Source organism: Ambystoma mexicanum, chromosome 4p, assembly GCF_040938575.1.
Source record: "Ambystoma mexicanum isolate Mex_15411 chromosome 4p, UKY_AmexF1_1, whole genome shotgun sequence".
NCBI lineage: Eukaryota > Metazoa > Chordata > Amphibia > Caudata > Ambystomatidae > Ambystoma > Ambystoma mexicanum.
The window spans coordinates 537,253,358-537,272,081 of NC_090927.1; the positions used below are offsets into that span (position 1 = coordinate 537,253,358).

Consider the following 18,724-nt stretch of genomic DNA (forward strand, 5'->3'; position numbering starts at 1 on the left):
GATGATGTCCTGCTGTTCGTCAGAGACCCAAATGCCCACCTTGACCCAATCCTGCACGACATCACCCGCATTGGCACATATTCTGGTTTCACTATCAATTATACCAAATCCGAACTCTTCCCTCTCACAAGTTCCACAGTACAACCCGCTACTGAATTCCTGCTCCGTTGGTCCCCCGACGGGATTAAATACCTGGGTATCCAGGTGTCCCTGACCAAAGACACTCTCCTAGCTAACAACTACCTGGCCATGGCAGAACAAGCGGAAGCCAAGATAGCACGTTGGCGCTCTCTCCCGCTATCACTAGCGGGGAGACTATCACTGGTAAAAATGATACTGCAGAATGATACTGCTCCCTAAGCTGCTATACTTATTCACCAATGTACCTATATGGCCTGGCAAGAAATACTTTGCAGAGCTACACAAGCTGTTTGCTCAGTTTTTGTGGCACTCAGGGGCCGTGTGTAAAAAATGGCTTGCTATGACACTCCCCTACGAAAAAGGTGGGTTCACTGCTCCTGATTTGTTGCGGTACTGGGTCGCAGCACAGGCACAGTTCGCCACCTACTGGTACCCTGGTCCCCCCCCCCCCTCACCCTCATGTTAAGCTGGAATCCCTTGCTGCATCGGGCACCAATCTAATGTCTCTAATATTACACCGCGGATACGAGCCGGACTCAACCATAGACCCAGTCCGAGCCACTCTACTTGCCTGGGGGCGGATATTCGCTGCTGGGGCTGAGGAACACCCATACTACAAGTGGCTTCCCGCCTGGCGGTTCCCCGGGTTGGAACCGACATACGACATAGCCCTGGCATGACACTGGCAGACCCTGGGATATCTAGCTCTAACTGACTTCTACCCGGACGGGCAATTCATAACACTGCAGACTTGGAAACTGGGCCACGCGGGGTCACCGCTGGAACTTTTACAATATTACAGACTCCGCGCTGCCTTCGTAATGCTTGGCCTGAGTTTCCTGATGAACCCCCCCCGAATCTCCTGGGATTTCCTACATCGCCAACTCGGGTGGGGCCCGCGGGGTGGTGTCTTCTTTATACAAGCTCCTCCTCGCTGTTAGTCCACCACAGCCCACTAGGGCTCGGGTCGATTGGGCGTCCGAGCTGGAGTTAGAACTCACGGACCAACTGTGGGGGAGAATGTGCTCCCACACTAACAAAGTCTCTCTGAACTTTCGATATTGCACCATCCAATACAAATTGCTGAACAGGCTATATTACAACCCGCGCAAGATTTCCAGGTTTGTCCGCTCCGACCCTCGGCTCTGTCCTTGCTGCGGTGCAGGGGATGCGGGCCATCTGCACATGTTCTGGGACTGTCCGTGACTAGCTGCATTCTGGGATGAAATCCTGTCAGAAATCTGTGACACTGTTATTGAGCCTGACCCGGTGGGGGTACTGTTTGGGGCATGGGGGGCGGAGGGAGCCAGAGGTGCGGCTAAATTCTTAAATGTGGGCTGTATAATTGCTAAGTGTATTTTGCACAACTGGAAGTGCTCCTCCCCTCCCACTTTTCAGTAATGGTTGAACTTATTAACATGGTCCCGGAACTGCGAGGAGTACCACCTCAGTATCCTTCCGGCCCGTTCCTGGCCCAAAAACATCTGGACCGCCTTTAACAGCTATCTTAACAGCCTTGATACCCCCTCCTCTGTGGACAACTCACCGTAATCATCTTTGCTATGTGCCACAGCTCCGGACATATAGTGTTATTGTACTCCCTACTTGGCTTTAGCTCACCGTCAATATGCACCACTGTATTCAATCTGATTATGCATTTTGTCACTTTTGGCTGCTCTGATGTATGTGTATGTTATTTGCCTCTGCCAACAAAAATAAACGTTTTAAAAAAAAACTTTCATCTGCAGGTTTTGGGTTTGGTTAATGTTTTCAATTTAGTATGCAAAGACTATTTTGACACACCCACACAAGCTAATAAACTTTTTTCAGTTTATATTGAACACATACAAATACCTCACTTCTTTGAGGGATAATATGTGAGTTACATTTCTACTGTTTTTATGGGAATATAAATTACTCCTTTAAGCTTGCTTTCATTTTCGAATTTAGTTTGAGTAACTAATGCCTTCAGAGACTACACATTATCAAACATATCTTCATTATCCCATGGGGTGGGCCCTGGAACCAAGGTCTAATGTCAGCTGGATCTGTGATAGTGCACTGGAAACCATGTAATGGGATTATGATTTGTAAAGGGCGGCCTGCACAGAAGTACCATCTATATCATTGCACACACTCCACAGAAAGGTATTTTAAATAGGATTGGATTGATATCTCACTCAATTTTACATGCAGTGAGATTGCACTAGTATTGCCAGGTACTTTGATAAAACCTACCCAAAGCACCCCTTTTTTTGGTACTTAACAGTAATAAAATAGCTATAAGAAGCATATATCACTTCTTTTGGCAAAATCTCCTACTCGCTTTTGATTATTCTACAGAGGCATGAAGCCAGGAGAACTCGCATGTGTTCCCAGGTGAGCCTCAGTCATCATCTGGTTCCCTTCTGCAGATCCCCTTTGTGGACATGAGTCATCCCCTGGAATACGAACCTTCTGTTCTGCAGCCCTTAAGTTGGTCTTGTTATTAAATCCGTCCAATAGTGGTGTTCTTTCCTGCAGCTCTTCCCAGTTTCAGAATCCCTCTCCTCTGTACCTTCACTGTTTAAAAGTCTCCATAATTCCTATCTTATGGCATAATTATGTCACAGTATTTGATCGGGCAAGTTCTTCCATTAGCCTACCTCATTGTTGGACACTATGGAATATGCACCCAAAGTCTTTATTGTATGATTACAATGTCCTTGCTTGTGATAAAATAATGGTGTAGTCTAAAACCACTCCAAATATTTTTGACAGCAATTTCATTTTTCTTCCATAATTTAGGAGATTGATATGCAAACTCAATTAAAATAAGATGATCGGAACTGGCAACTCATTATCAATATTTATTAATGTGAAGTACACTTATGTACAAATTAATAATTACGTATCGTGCATTGTTCAGTCCGGGCAGCAGATTCAATGACCCCACATCATGATCACACACTTATTTAATAAAAATCCTTTTTAATTTTGTGGCTACCATCACGTATCAATATATTTCATATATTTCCTTTGTACAGATCCGTATCAGTGAATATAATAGAGTACGATCTACGCATTCACATACACTCACTTGTGAAAATGAGATGCGCGTAAGAAACACTACCTATACTACAATTAATGCATGCGCAACCTTATAACACTATTCTCCTCACGGAGCATGCGTATTAATACAGTGAACGGCCACTGACGCATGCGCGACGATTCTAGATTGCGCACATTACTCATACAGTATATAAGTCGCCGTGCCCTTAGGACGCGTCTTTGACTTCTTTATAATTATCGGCCATGGGATTGAACCCACATATAAGGTAAGGGTATATTTTCTAATAAAACCTTTATAAGGAAGAATACAAATATCCATATACTAATAGGTAGTTTCGTATTAAACAAACAGGTAAACTGCAATGGATAAAAGATAACGGGAACAAATCATATGAATTTGAAACATACATGTTATTCGTGAGCCTAAACCACACCGGCATCTGGAGGGTAAGCATATATGAATATGGGCTATTTATATGAAACGAGTTTCAATATAATATCGATATGGAGTTACATAAAGGTTTTACTCTCATGTCTACAGGCCATACTAGTAATACCCACATCATGGATATAATCACTTCAGGACACACTTTGGAAAGTTAAATTTGTTTGGATATTGTCCACAACACAATCAGCAGAAGATAGGCGAGAATCCACTTTTATACCAATATAATACCATATTCATTGTATATTAAATTAAATAGTCATTCACATTTACTATACACATCTAATCAGGGCAGATGAGGATAAATGGTGTCTTTTGGGTTGCTGCACGAGCATGAACAATGCATGATTAATGTGATATCTAACATATTATTAGTGATAATGCACATAATAACATATTGCCATTCTATCTCTCCCTGCTCCTTTACTACATTGAACATATCGATCTTCATAATATGGGTATGTGAATCCTATTATTTATCTATTTATTTATGGATTGTTATTCTTTAACTCACAATTGTTGATGAATTTTTACATGAATTGGTTTTGTGTATAATCCTTTTACTGAAATGTATCTATTTCATGTGATTGGTATTAATTTTGATTTTGTCAGCCTTGAGAACGACGCTTTAGTCGAAACACGTGTCGGCTGACACAGGGTGCTAATGAAGTGCATCGATTTATGGACTCATGAACATTTTTCTCTCATATACTTGACGAATTATATATAATTAACAATTAGGAGAAGCGCGATCTGCGGGTCATTCTCTATATTACTGATCGGAATCTATGATTGCAGACACATGTGTGGATATGCAAAACAACTGTTTTGCATTTTGCTTCATCATTTTGTGAAATATTAATTAATGATGTTAACCACCATTAAAAAGCACAGACTACACAAACTTTGTGCCAGTAGAGGGGTTTTTGATCTTTAAAACACACTTGGTTTCATGTGTGTATGTCTTGTACAAAGGTTATGAGTAATATTAGCTTTTTGCATGTAAGGTCAAAGGTAATTATGTGTGGTCTTCAAACCAAGATAAATATGCATGCCTAATCATGCCCTGTTATTCCACTTTGGATCTTGTGCTCAGCACATGATTATGGTAAACAGATACACATCGCAAGTTCAATGAGGCCTTGATTCATGATTAATGTAAGTAGGCTATACACATATTTTTATTTGGGTTCAGAAATAATAGGTTGCCAACTATGCACACTAGGCTGGCCATAAAATAGCACAGGCTCCAACCATCTGCTAATTCCAGATCTTAATTGCTCGGGAGACCATAGATTCTATTTTTTCTGGTATGTCTGTTTATTTTTTTAAGAATACCACCTGGAAAACTTCCAAACATGGGATGGATTTTCCTCTGAGTTGGAATGCAGGTCTACCTGAAGTCAGCACACTATCAACCTGAATCATACACCAGTGTTATTCAAAGCACACAAAATAATCACTGCTTTTCTACATATTTATACACTTTGTACAGTAATCTGACAATTTAGAGAAATTGAACATTAGATTAAAATACTCTGAATGAATGATTCCTTTCCTTTATTTGATGTACAGTAAGGAGTGCAAAAGCATGCCATTCAGAACACTTGACAACATCCTGATACTAGACATTTATCCTTTTAAAACTTCTGTACTATAGTCTGTGTTCTCCGGTTAATAGGATTATATTTTTGACAGATCTGGGCCTCTTTGCACTTTTAAAAATAAACGTGGTTTATTTTTAAAAGTGCAACTGGTGCATTCTGCAGCTACCCCTTTTTCCACCTGCATTGGTAACAGTAACAGTCTTTGGGTGGGATGTAATCAAGGGCACCATGCGTCGAGTTTTATCACTCAAGTGTACAAGTGATTATGTGCATCCCGCAGGTGCACCTTTGTTGTGGTATCCAGTAAGCCCCCCTCACTTAAACTTGAAATTATCTACATTGCTCTTTGGCTCTGCCAGCACTGAGGCATCTGCCTCACACTTAAAAGGAGCAACACAAGTCTTAGTCCTTCTACATCAGTTTGCTTTAGGGAAATAGTCTTCGGTTGCATTTATTCTGACAGTGGTGACACTCTATTTGTATAGTGAAGTTAATTTCCTGTAGGTCAGCACACAGCCATATTGGGTTGTGGCGCTTAGTTACGACTGTAAATTTGAGAGGAATGGTTCGAGTTTTAGCTCATGCCTGAACCTCATAGAAGGCCAACCTCATTTTTTAAAATGTTAGGGACGGAGCTGTGCAATTCCTCACATGTGCTTCAGTATGTCCACAATGAGTCCTTGCTCTGGGGCACGCAGTTTGAGGGGCATACCAACGGCTGTTTGTTGTCTCCAAATAAAAATGTGATGCCTCTTCTTTGCTAGGTTTATAAGGCCTTCAATTGTTCAGTTCTTGTAAGGCATGTGAGCTCTAAAGTTGCCAGTTATTTCATTCTTGTGCCCAGAGTAGCCACCAGGGGCTTGGTTTATGTCCTTGAGATCAGCCCCAATCCCCTTTTGCATTTCCTCATACATTTGTATGGAAATGATATAGTGTATATTGAGTGCAGTGTTTGAAATAGCCACACTCTTTGCAGATTTTGCCAACAGATGGGCAATCTTTGAAGAACGCAATGCGAGTGCTGTCTCCACATCGAGAGCAGCATATGCCGAGTTTGAACCATTTGTCCTCCTTATTTTGGTTCCTGGAATGTCCATGGAGCCGATTAGTGTGGCACATACCACATACGTTTCCCCTTTTTTCAGGCTCAATTGCCCAACAATAGTCCTATGAGGGTTCAATGGTTTTCACCAGTTGTATTGCTTGATCCAGTATCTGTTCAGACTCCTCCCATAGGTATTCTCCGATGTGAGGGTTGTTGGTGTGGACCACCAGTTGGTTTTTAGTTTCTTATCACTCCTACTTGGAACTGGTCAATTTTGCAGGACAACGTGAGAGTTCTGAGAGACATTACAAATTCATCAAAGTATTGCCAGGATGTTGCTCTCTTGTATACAAAATCCCAAGCTATGCATCAGGGTGGTCTTGATCTGGCTATGATGAAACTGTTGTTATAATTTGCTTATAAATAAGTTTTGAATTCTTCCTTCCACTGCTTCCAAGGCATGGAGGGATTAGTTGGTCTTGGGAGGAGTGTTGGCAGTTGATCAAGTGCATTATGCCATAAAGGAATGTGAGAGGAACTTGTTGTGGGAGAGTTCTCAAAGTTATAGGATATAATGTCTTTTGAACATGAACTGTGACCTTGTTGTAAAGCTCTGGGTTCCCAGTGATGTCTCTGACATCTGTTGATGTTCCAGTTACTTCTTTATTGAAGCTCCAGTACATTGTATTAAGTTTATCAGGTCAAACACATCTGAGCTCCAGCCAACATACACCAGCATCCTCGCTGGTAGGCTACATCACTCCCACTGACTCACTCAGAATTCTCAACCATACAACAACATTCTCACAGGCAGCATTCTATGTCAATCATCCAACATTCCACTCATACTAACAAAAGCAACATAGATACCAAATCACTACATATCTCCCTTCCTTAGAGAACACAAATAACACCTACCAGAACCAAGTACACACACACACAACACCCACATACACCACACTCACACCACCCCCTGTGCGTGCATCACTACCAAACTCCAACCACCACATCTGCACACCCTGAAAACGTCACCAGCAATAATGGTACCAAAACACATTCCAACAGTGCCCTTCCCCTTTTCTACACAGTGGAGAAAGGACACCAACCACTGAAAATTGCACCACTACACATCCTCACGACCTCAGGCCCCACAACCTCTCTCCACTTCTGCACAACTTGCACCACCCAACTAACCGCACATCCACTACTCTTCTTACAGTCACACCAAACGCACAACTCCAAGTTGTGCACCCACACATTCCTAAGAACCAGGCTGGGCGTTCCAGACACCCGAGTGAAACGACACAAAACAGGAACAAAGCGTGAACACCTACGGTGCTGTGAACCCACCCCCATCGTCACCTGTGTTCCCAAAAACCACACTAGCTATCACAACTGCTGTGAGGAAGCATCATCATAAGACACACCACATCACTATGCGCTTCATACACACAAGCAACGTCAATCACGACATTACTAAATGCCTCTAGCACACAGGCAATCTTCCATCGCACACCACGTCCACACACTGCAATCAAATGTCACTACAGTAAAGCACTTAACATTTCTACTAAAACTCACACTAAGCTTCCCAGTTCTCAACAAAAATAATAGTCCCACCTGCAAAGCAAAATATTAGTGTGGCATATTCCATAAATCACATTTCTGTATTCCATGTACTATAACACTAATCAGTCCACATTGCCTGTTGCCTTAAAAGTCCACCTATGGGATGAAAACCATTAACATACTAATAACATCAAACTATCACTCACCAAAATTAACGCACACTGTCTATTGTTGTTACGAGTCCATCTGTGGAAAACAATCTATCAAAAGAAGTTACCATTAAAATAAAAAAATGTTTTAAATGCCAGGTGTTAAAAATCACTATCGTTAACAATGGATACTCTAACATGAGGCCACGACTTTCAAACTCCTTCTGTACACACCATCATGCACCCGGCCTCATATCACACCCTACAGTAACTTTCTTGTGATAAAATACTAGAACTAAAACAACTAATCTCCGGTTGCTGCTTCTCCGCCAACTCCATTTTGACCCAAAAAGTACCTTAGGGAACACAGCCCCTCTTCCCACTGCTTGCTTTGTTAGCCGCTTGCCTTCATTGCTCCCATAGCACGCTGCAACAGACATAAGTTAATGCAGCTACAGGCCGCCATTATACTGCATTCCCAGCCACACCTCCATTGTGCATCTGCTTCGCTTCCCTGTGATGCTGCAGTCCAAATAATTATCTGTAATCTTGCGGGGCATCTAACACAGCTTCCGCCACCGGCTCCTCTGCCGACTTCATAACTTCCTTGTCCAGATATGCAGCACATTATCTTAGTTCACACAGCTACAGCTGCCCAACACCATACAGAGTTATCATTACATCCTGTGTGTGCTACGGACCAAAATCACTCACTTAATCCTCCATGGTCATCATTACTCGCCTTTCAAAACAACATCTTCCGGCTTATCCTCATTTTAATACAACAAACGCCCACAACACGCCGCTTTGAGATTTCCTAAGTGCGTATCTTCAAAGGAAAGAACCGAACACCAACAGGTGCTATGTCATAACGACTCGCACATAGTTGGGTTCCTTGTTCCTTTCTCTTGCTTGCTCCAATGTTCCACAAAGACAAACGTTGATGGCAGTGATGCTCCACAACAGCAGAGCCATCGCCAACTCCCCATGCATTCACGTTATCATTGCTGGAGAATCTTTGGCAAGCACGGAGCTCTGGGCCCCAACGGTCACTTTTACCGCAGGGCCCTCTCCCTGCACTCTCGCTGGACCTGCAACGTTTATGGCCTTCACTACACGCCGATTGTCAACAAAACTGCTTCGAGCCACGCTGCACTCCTCACCTCGTTGGAGCCTCTTCTTCCAACCTCCCACCACAATGATTTACTTCAGAGACACCAACACAAACCAAACTCTTGAGAATCTCCACAACAGGTTTCTAGCCAGCACTACGGACCTGCCACTTATGATGGCCCACGCTCCACTCCAGAAGGACACAAGAAACCTCTCAAGCAGCTGCAGCCCTCCTTGCACCAGCTGCACCACAATGAGATAAAGCTTCCTATCCAGCTAGCCCCTTAACCCTTATAGTATTCAATCAAAACACTGCGCTTTCCTCTTGTAGCGTTAGCAAGGGCATGATTAGAGCTTCTGAACCCCTCCAATGCTGAGATTGGCACAAAGGCCCCTCAATTTTCTCCTTTTGCCACTATGGTTACTGCACTTCCACAGACCTCAGGTCCATCCTCAGCTCAGCAATGGGCTCCAGGCCGCTCTGCAAAACAGCAATGGGACCCTGGCCCCTCCTAGGCACATCTATAGGCACCAAGCCCCTCCATCCTTGTAGCTGGGCGCTCAGCCCCACCAACGCTCATCTTCACAACTGAGAGTCTCTTGATCACCACTGTCCTTAGCCTGCTCACTGATGGCAGGCCATTTGCCCCCAGGCCCTGTCGCCGCTCACTACATCCTGCGCCTTTGGCCTTTGCGCTGGGACCTTCTGCGCTTACTGACAATAAGCACGCGCCCTACCGGAGAGGGTCTCATTTGGTTGGGGGACGGTGCATGTCCCCATCCTTAGTGCTGTCCCCCCAGCACAGCCAGCATCCTCTTCGCCATTGTAAAGCTCTGGGTTCCCAGTGATGACTCTGACCTCAGATGATGTTCTAGTAGCTTCTTTATTGAAGTTCCGGTACATAGTATTAAGTTTATCAGTTCAAGTACATCTGAGCTCCAGGCAACATACACCGGCATCCTCTCAGGTAGGCTACATCACTCCAACTGACTCACTCAAAACCCTCAACCATTCAACAACATTCTCACAGGCAGCATTCTATGTCACTCATCCAACATTCCTTTACAAGCTTTACACTTGTCAATATATTTCCCTATTTATCTTGTGTGTGTTGGCCCCTTCAATGTATTTAGTCTAAACTCATCTCAGCTGTGCTTCAGTTATTTACACGTTCACGCCAGTTTTCAATTACCAGCTTGGGTTGGATTGAAACAGCATCTGGTATTCTGGCAACCAGCACAGAGACACGGATTGGAGTGCTGGAGTTTGCACTGTAAGCGATTCCCAAGCTGAAGGCAATGATCGCAGAGCAAGGCCACGTGCTGACTCACGCTTGTGGATCCTCTTTTGAAATGTACAATGCCCAGGAAGACACACACACGTTGATATATAAGCAGTTTCCAGTCAATTTATATAGACTGTTTGTAAATTTACAAGTGGGATGTGGGGTAGGATACATCACAGTATGTTGGGTAGGATACACCAGTGATGTGTAGATCCTGGCAGTTCGAATGTTCAAGGGTTTCTCTATGCATTCATTCAATTTTAGTTGTAAGCCAGTACGACTGTTTGCAACTGCGAGGTGCGGTTCAACAGCCACGATCAGATCCAAGGCACTGAGATCAATCAGGTAAGATAGAGTCAATGGCTTGAAGCGGATGGAAGCAGTTTGAAAAATGTAGACTATTAAAGGCAGCTCAGTTAAGTCTTGTAGGAGTTCAATAACGACTCAAGAGTGGTTGAATCTGCACAAAAGCAGTTCAAAGCAGGAAACCGAGCCCATAGCTACTCCTTTTGATCTTGGATTGCAATGGGGCCTTCTCCAAGGTTTCAGATGAAATGCAAGTCCATTTTCACCACTTCCCAGTCTGGAAGGTTTCTAGAGGACACTTGCATGTGTGCCACTTCTATTGGGCAGAGTCCTGAGAACCGGTGTTTCAGCAGCAGGCAGGCGTTTTCAGCAGCAGGTCACTCCAAATGCTCACCTGAAGTGTGAGTGTGGGGCCTTGCTCCTTCCTTGGTAATTATCTTCTTCAGCCTCCCTTGGTAATCCTTATTTTCAGCCTAATGGCAGTGGACTTTGGGCAGGCTTGTACCCCAATAAGGTTCCAGTGAAATCCTTCTTCTTGAGTCCAAAGATGATTAAACTAGGGCTGGGGGGCTTATCATCTTATATTGGCATTTTGCCACAGCAGATTTGTCCATTTAAAGCCTTATGTAAAAGGCCAGTATGAACTGTTGTAGCAAGAGTTTTGCCTTCTGATGTCAGTTTCCAGAGTCCTTGTCTGCAGGAAGTGGGCAGGGGCACGGTAAGGAGTAAGGCCTAAACATTTCCAAGATGGCAGGACCCTTCCTCTAGGGAAAGATCCTTTAAGCTCCTTTATACTCCTCTCCCCTACAATTTCTGCCTGGTCATCAAAGAGACTTCAGTAATTAGCCCCCTGGTGTACCTTAGCATTGTGCTAGCAGAGCTTCCTTGGTTCCCCTCAGAAGGTGTCAAGTTTTTCCCAGGCAAAGAACAAAGGAGGCCATTAGGGCTGGGCACAGCACAACCTGTTGTACACGCCAGCCCCAAAAAGAAATACACAAAAGCTCTGACAACTGTAAGAGTCACAGGAACCAGTTGATAATGAAATGGCCAAAAAAGCAGGGGCAAGGCGCGCACACCAGTTCCTGGCCAATATATTACCTGAACAAGTATCCAAAAACAATCACAGGGTTAAATCCCAAAGTGTCCAAAATATTCACAGGGTTAAATCCCAATAAAGTTCACAGGGTTAATTCCCTTCTTGCACCGTTTTACTTCTCCAAGCGCTTTCGTATCTGCAATACTCATCAGGAAGGCTGAGTTGCCATTCAATTCAGGTGAAACCAATATAAATGCAGTTGCAGTCTCGGAATTATGGTCAATGTAGTGAAAGGCAACACAGCCTCCCTGAAGAGTGTTGGGAAACGAAAGCGCTCTGAGGAGGAGAACAGCAGTAAAAATGCAGCATAAGGGATCCAACCCTGTGAATATTCTTGCAACAATTGGGATCTAACCCAGTGAATTGGACACTTTGGGATTTAACCCATTTATTCGTTTTCCTTTTTCAGGTAGTATATTGGCCAGGAATTGGAGTGCGCGCCTCACCCCTCCTTTTTAAAAAAAAAAAAAAAACAGATAATAAAATGTCATCAGATAATTTTGGCAATGTGTAACTGTATTTATTCATTAGATACTAGATCAAGACAGATATAGCTTTATATTTAATCAAACTAACATCATGTCTTGGCAATACATAATTACATATCATTTCAGTGATGGATGCTTCCCTGTTAAAGGCAGCCCATGGTAACTGGAATTAATTCGTATTCTAGTAGGTATTGTCAGGCTTTCTGTTCCTTTGATGGATGGCATTTTAATGGGCTGGGGTTGATCCTGCAACCTTTCAACACACTCCTTCTCCCCTTGTGAATGTCTCTTACAGGGAGTAGGGGCCTGAATCAACTCCCAACACCTCACCGAGGGTCGCGAAGTACATGACACAAAGATTGCGAAAAGCATTAGAGAAAGAAGTTAGGCAGAGGATGAGAGCAGAATGTCCGAGACCGGAACTACCAGGCAAAGTAGCAGAAGCCCCGGAACATGACCCAAAGATGATATCTTTCATCTCCAAATCCAACAGAGACCCCAGGAAAGGTATAGATCGTTCTTGGGAAAAGCTGCCAAGAAAAAGCCCTCGACCTAGCTGGGCCGCTAGCAAAAATTATGGACCTAGCCGAGCGGGCAAAGGACGCAGGAGAGGAAGTGGACCCAGGAGTCCTGGTAAACTGGGCGCAGAGGGCCGTATGCCTCCTAGGCAATGCTAATTGCGCAATTTCTTCCGAACGCAGGAGAGGGCTCCTGCTCAAGATCGACCACAAACTGGGAGATTTGTCATCATATGAGGCAGGCGAGGCAGCGCAAGGACTTTTGTTCAGAGAAAGAAATGGGCGATTTGTGGGAACCTCTACTTCATGAAGAAGATCTTCCCCGGGAGAGTTTTTGGCGGGACTGGTCGGTCCAGAGGCCGAGCGACCGGTCGCTATCAAGTGTTCACAAGGCCTCAAGGCAATAGAAATCAGTACGGGGAGAACAGGTAGCCAGACTCATTCTTCCCGCCAAGAGGTCGTTTCCCTAGAGGAAGGCGAAGTAGAGGACAGGGAAGAGGACACAATTCCCCACAGGAGAGAGCTTTTACGTACCCACCAGTTGGGGAGAGGACAGTGGTATTTTGGGAGAATTGGCGCTCGCTTTCCAGCGACGCCTGGGTCCTGCAGACAGCGAAGGCATGTGCATAGAGTTCGTAGAGATCCCTGCTCAATGCCAAACACCCTGTCCTCTAGCTGCGACGCAGGCATAGAAAGAGCTTTTACACGCAGGGCTACAGAGCCTAGCAGACAAGCAGGCGATCGAGCCATGCGAAACACACCCGAAATTTGTGAGCAACATGTTTTTGGTCCACCGAAAGGACAAAGTAAGGCCAGTAATAAACCTGAAAAACATGAACAGATGGGTGGTCTACCACCATTTCAAAATGGAAGGGACCCATCAGCTCAGAGACACACTCAGACAAGGCGACTGGCTAGTACGGATAGACCTGAAAGACACCTAACTGACGATACGAGTGCACAGAGATTTCCGTCCCTTCCTAGCATTCGACTGGGACGGGCAATTATGGCAATTTGCCACGATGCCCTTTGGACTGACATCAGCGCCATGGGCATTCACGAAGATCATGAAACCTGTAGCAGCAGCGATCAGGGAGAAGGGGAAATGCATGATTATATATCTAGACGACATCCTGCTGATGGCCAGCAGCAGAGAGACACTTCTCTACCAGTCCGACTGGGTAGCAAAGCTCTTGACATCCCTGGGATTCCTAGTGAATCGGGAGAAGTCGGAGATGAAACCAATCAAGAGGTTAGAATTCCTAGGGTTTATCGTAGACACCAGGACAGCAACCCTAGAACTCCGAAGCAGAAAGATAAGAGACATAAAATGAGAAATAAGAACATGTCTCAGCAAAACAGTCATTTCACTCCGCACAATAGCGTTTGCTAGCAGCATCGATACAAGCAATATTTCCAGGGCCTCTGCATTATCGAGCACTGCAAAGACTGAAGATAAGACACCTGCAGCAAGGTCTGCATTATCACCAGCTAGTTCACATCGACCAAGAATCCAGAACAGAGCTGCAGTGGTGGCTGGCAAACATGGAAGCATGGAACGGGAGAGCCATCTTGGGCGACCGTCCAGACTTACTAATAGAATCGGACGCCAGTAGAGCAAGCTGGGGAGCCCGATGCAGAGACCTCCAGACAGGAGGGAGGTGGAGCTCGGAAGAACTCCAGCTACACATCAACTGTCTGGAACTGTTAGCCGGATCCTTTGCGATCAAAGCTTTTGCAAAAGGAAAAGTGAATTCTTGTATTCTGTTGAAAATGGACAACATTTAAGCAGTCAAGTACATCAATCACTTAGGAGGGACAAGATCCAAGTTATTGGCGGAAATAGCCAAGGATTTTTGGCACTCCTGCCTAGACTCAGGGATCTCAGTAGTAGCCGAATACCTGCCAGGGTCGCTGAATGTAATAGCAGATTGGAACTCCAGGTACCTTTCAGGCTCCAGCGATTGGACGCTGGATCGGGAGATATTCCGGCGGCTGGAAGAACTTTGGGGACCAGTTCACACAGACCTGTTTGCGTCCAGACTGAACGCTCAGAAAGAGCAGTTCTTCAGCTGGAGGTTGGACCCAGCAGCAGCCGGAGCGGACACTTTCCTGCAGGACTGGAGCAAGCAAATACGCTACGCTTTCCCTCCGTTCAGAATGTTGAGCAGGGTACTAGCGAAAGTGCGCAGAGAATCAGTGAACTTGATAGTGGTAGTTCCGATATGGAAATCACAAGTACGGTGTCCAGCTCTCATGGAGCTGATAACAGACTACCCGAGACTGCTACCCCAAGGAGAGAGTCTGCTCATGGATCCAGTTGGGTCATATAACCCTCTGAGAGTGAAGGGGACGCTGCCATTGATGGCGTGCAGGAAAGCAGGAGACGCTGGAATCTCCCAGGGATTTCGGCACAAGCTGCAAGCCTCATAGCCGAGTCATGGGCACCTTCAACTAGAAGGAGCTACTACGCAGCTTGGAATAGGTGGCCGACATGGTGCAGAAGGAGAAGTATTCATCCCGTTTCTGCCCCTCTAGTCGAAATTCTGAATTTCTTAGCGGAACTCCTACAAGATGGCAAAGCATACAGAACGATAGGAGTCTATAGGTCCGCAATTTCAGCAGGCCACCTGCCTTTAGAAGGAGTGGCAGTAGGAGAGAATGTAGCAGTGATAAGACTCCTAAAAGGAATAAGATTTAGGAAGCCACCTCAGCCGAGGTACGAAGCACTATGGGACGTATCTGTAGTATTGAAGCTACTAGCAGATTGGCCCAGTAACAGATACCTGTCGCTAGGACAGCTGTCAGGAAAACTAGCTATGCTACTGTGCATGGTGTCATGCAGGAGAGTAGCAGACGTCAAGGCATTGGAAGTAAATAGAAAGACATTTGGGCCAGAAGGAGTAACATTCAACCTGGCCAGAAGAACTAAAACAAATTCTTCCACAATCACATACCCATACATGCAAGATCACCCGAAATGGTGCGTAGCCACATGCATAAAGGAGTACGAGAGTAGAACAGCAGAACTGAGACCAGTAGGGACAACCCAATTGCTAATAGCGCGCAGGAAGCCACACAAAGGGGTAGCAACAGCCACTATAGCGCGATGGGTCACAGACATCATGAGTCTAGCAGGCATTGACATGGCTAAGTTCGGAGTGCATTCAGTCAGAGGAGCGATGGCCTCAAAAGCGTTAGGGCAAGGCGCAGCTTTGCAGGGCATCATGAAAGCAGCAGATTGGGCTAGTGATACAACATTTAGGAAGTTTTATTTCAGACCAATCAACACGATAGCAGGAGCAGTAGTAAGAAGCTTTGAACAAACTTAATGCTCGCCTCTGTCTGGACATAGAATGAAGATTCCCCCTGCTAATAGCGCAGGGAGCTCTTGATTCTATTGAAGACAAGGAGGCGAGCAATAAATTCCGACCCAGATACACAGGAAATGAAAGTCGATAATAAAGTTAATAATGTAATGTATTGCAAGTAACCATGATTATCTTTTCCTCTGAGAATAGGGTGTGTATTTCCCGCCCTAAAATATGACTATTGTTATTTCTGACCCTAGGAGATGAGTAAAAGAACGGTTGAAAACATCCGAGAAAAGACCGGGTTAATCGGAACGAGTTCTCAAGTTCAGAAGCGAGAGATCGATTCCGCATAAAGCAAGAAGTGTGAAGTCTAGATGGCCTGTTGGCTAGGGAAGTTAGACGATTGCCGTTCGAAGCAGTCAAAAAAGAGGAGGATCACAGGAACAGGAAGGACTAAGTCACATGGCCAAGAGACTGAGACGAGGAAGGATGGAACGTTTTTGTGAGAAAAAAAAGTTATTTTGAGAAAATATTATTTATTTGTTGAAACTGCTGGAGAGTAGATTAAAGAGAAGATGAAACTTAATGCTCGCCTCCTTGTCTTTAATAGAATCAAGAGCTCCCTGCGCTATTAGCAGGGGGAATCTTCATTGTCAGTCATATTTGGCGTTGTGATTTACGTTCCTGTTGCAAACAATGTATACAAACACAAAATGTTATCATAACGGGACAGTTATCTGTCTGTCCATAACCTAATAGCAGACAAATTACGGATTGTAAGTGCAGAGTAAAGTTTCATATATGACCACACATGATTTAATTACTACAGTTTACATCGCCTCTCTCACTTTTGACTTTTGTTATTTGAGCTAGACAATAAACCCAACACAAATGTCAGGTATCTCAAGATTACAGGGTTGGTATCGTTCTTCCAAACCACCATGCACGAACTCACTTTAGATTAAAAGCCCGACGTTTGCTAATCAACCAGAGGAATGTGTTATTTTAAAAAGCCTTTATACTGTGCCCATCACTTGCATAGTGCTTTTACAGTGACGAAAGGGTAGTGCGTTGTGCCCCCGCCCAGTGTAAACCAGAACAGTTTACAAAACGTCCACCCTTTTGCAGTGGGGATAATCCGTTTGTTTTTGACGCATGCGAGACGAACGGATACTCAGGCATGGGGTTATTTATGGAAAACATAGCCACTCCTCCCATCCACACTGGCTACTCCATGAAAAGCACCATTCTCGTCCCCAGCTGCAGACTAAATCTCGGCACAATTAACCTTCGTACACGGTGTTAATAGGGAAGCATACTGTCTGCTCACAGTAAAGTCTGCCAATGGCAGAGACAAGTTGCCGTCTTCTGGTATACTTGCAACGTTCCCACACTTGCCCAACTTCCCTTCTAAACCTGTCTATGAGAAGCGGAAATGGGAGGAGTGGGAAGTCCGGTGGAAGTTTACTTCCCCCCGCCGTGTCCGTAACAATAATAGATTATGCATGCACACACGGTCTCGGGCGCGTTTGTTTGTCACTAAAACAAATACCGGTCCCAAAACACTACACACGCCAAGGACCTTAAAGGCAGCCTTTGTGTATACCGAGATCCATCCCAGCTAGCGACACACACAATGTATCCAGCTGCATGTGTGCCTGGTTAGGAAATCAAAGCGGGTGTTTTTCAGTGTCGTAAATGAAGGATTCATTTACATCGGAGGGAAATCATTTTACGAAGGTGCATGTAAAAAAAGAATACGTTGAACAATGTAAACAAATCCTGACTAAAAAGTAGCGAGCCTCCATTATAAATATGACTTTACACCTATTGCTGCAGACAGTGTTCAAAGGGAAATATACATTGTTTTTGTTGAAACGAGAGACCTGTGGTTTTCATAATTCCGCAAGATGATTTTCTGGTAACCAGTCATGACTTTTACGATGGAATCGTGAGAGCTGAGGAGCAATCTGCGGGATTGCTGGCTGCGTTGAGGAAGCGGGTCATTATTGCCTTTGTTGTGCTCCGAATAGCGGAGTAACACGCTATGCGGCTGCGCTCGGAAAAAGCTTCACTTACTTGTGGCCGCCGATAGAAGCCTGTAGCTGGGATGGTGCTGCTTTTGGGCGGTTCACCCCGTGTGCTGCTGTGCTTGACTGCAGAGCCTGCGAGATAGGTCGTTCTGTATCAGCAGCGGCGAAGAGGGAGGTGTAGCTGCTCCTGCCAGCTTTGCTCTGTCTTTGCTTCTGGAGCTCAGGTTTCCCCGCAGCCTGCCTGCTCAAGGAGCTCTCGCAGGACACGACCTGCACAAACTTGTTTCAGGATCAGCCGGCGTTTAGGAGTAACTGGGTACGTTTCGCTGGGCTTCTTTGGTTTACTAATCCCCTCCCTCCCATGTACTCCAAGGCGGATGTAAATCCAGGGATGGAGAAAGATCAAGGACTTTTACAAGCCGATGGGTTAAATAACCTGCTGCTTAATGCCATTTCGAATGCAAGAGGTTTGTTTTGAACTGAGATTGCACCCGTCATCTTTCTTTTCTAAAATAGTAAAAACAAATGCTGCCAAAACTAGATGTTTAAAACCGAGATTTTTA

General features: G+C 44.8%; 1 protein-coding gene across 1 annotated transcript in view; it reads right to left on the bottom strand.

Moving 5' to 3' along the window:
- The window catches only part of TDRP (testis development related protein), a 615,149-nt gene extending 596,666 nt beyond the window's left edge, over positions 1-18,483 (bottom strand). Inside the window, exon 1 of the mRNA XM_069606081.1 lies at positions 18,208-18,483. The gene's annotated coding sequence lies outside the window, so the exon portion shown is untranslated. The remainder of the gene's footprint in view (positions 1-18,207) is intronic.
- Between the last annotated feature and the right edge of the window lie 241 nt (positions 18,484-18,724).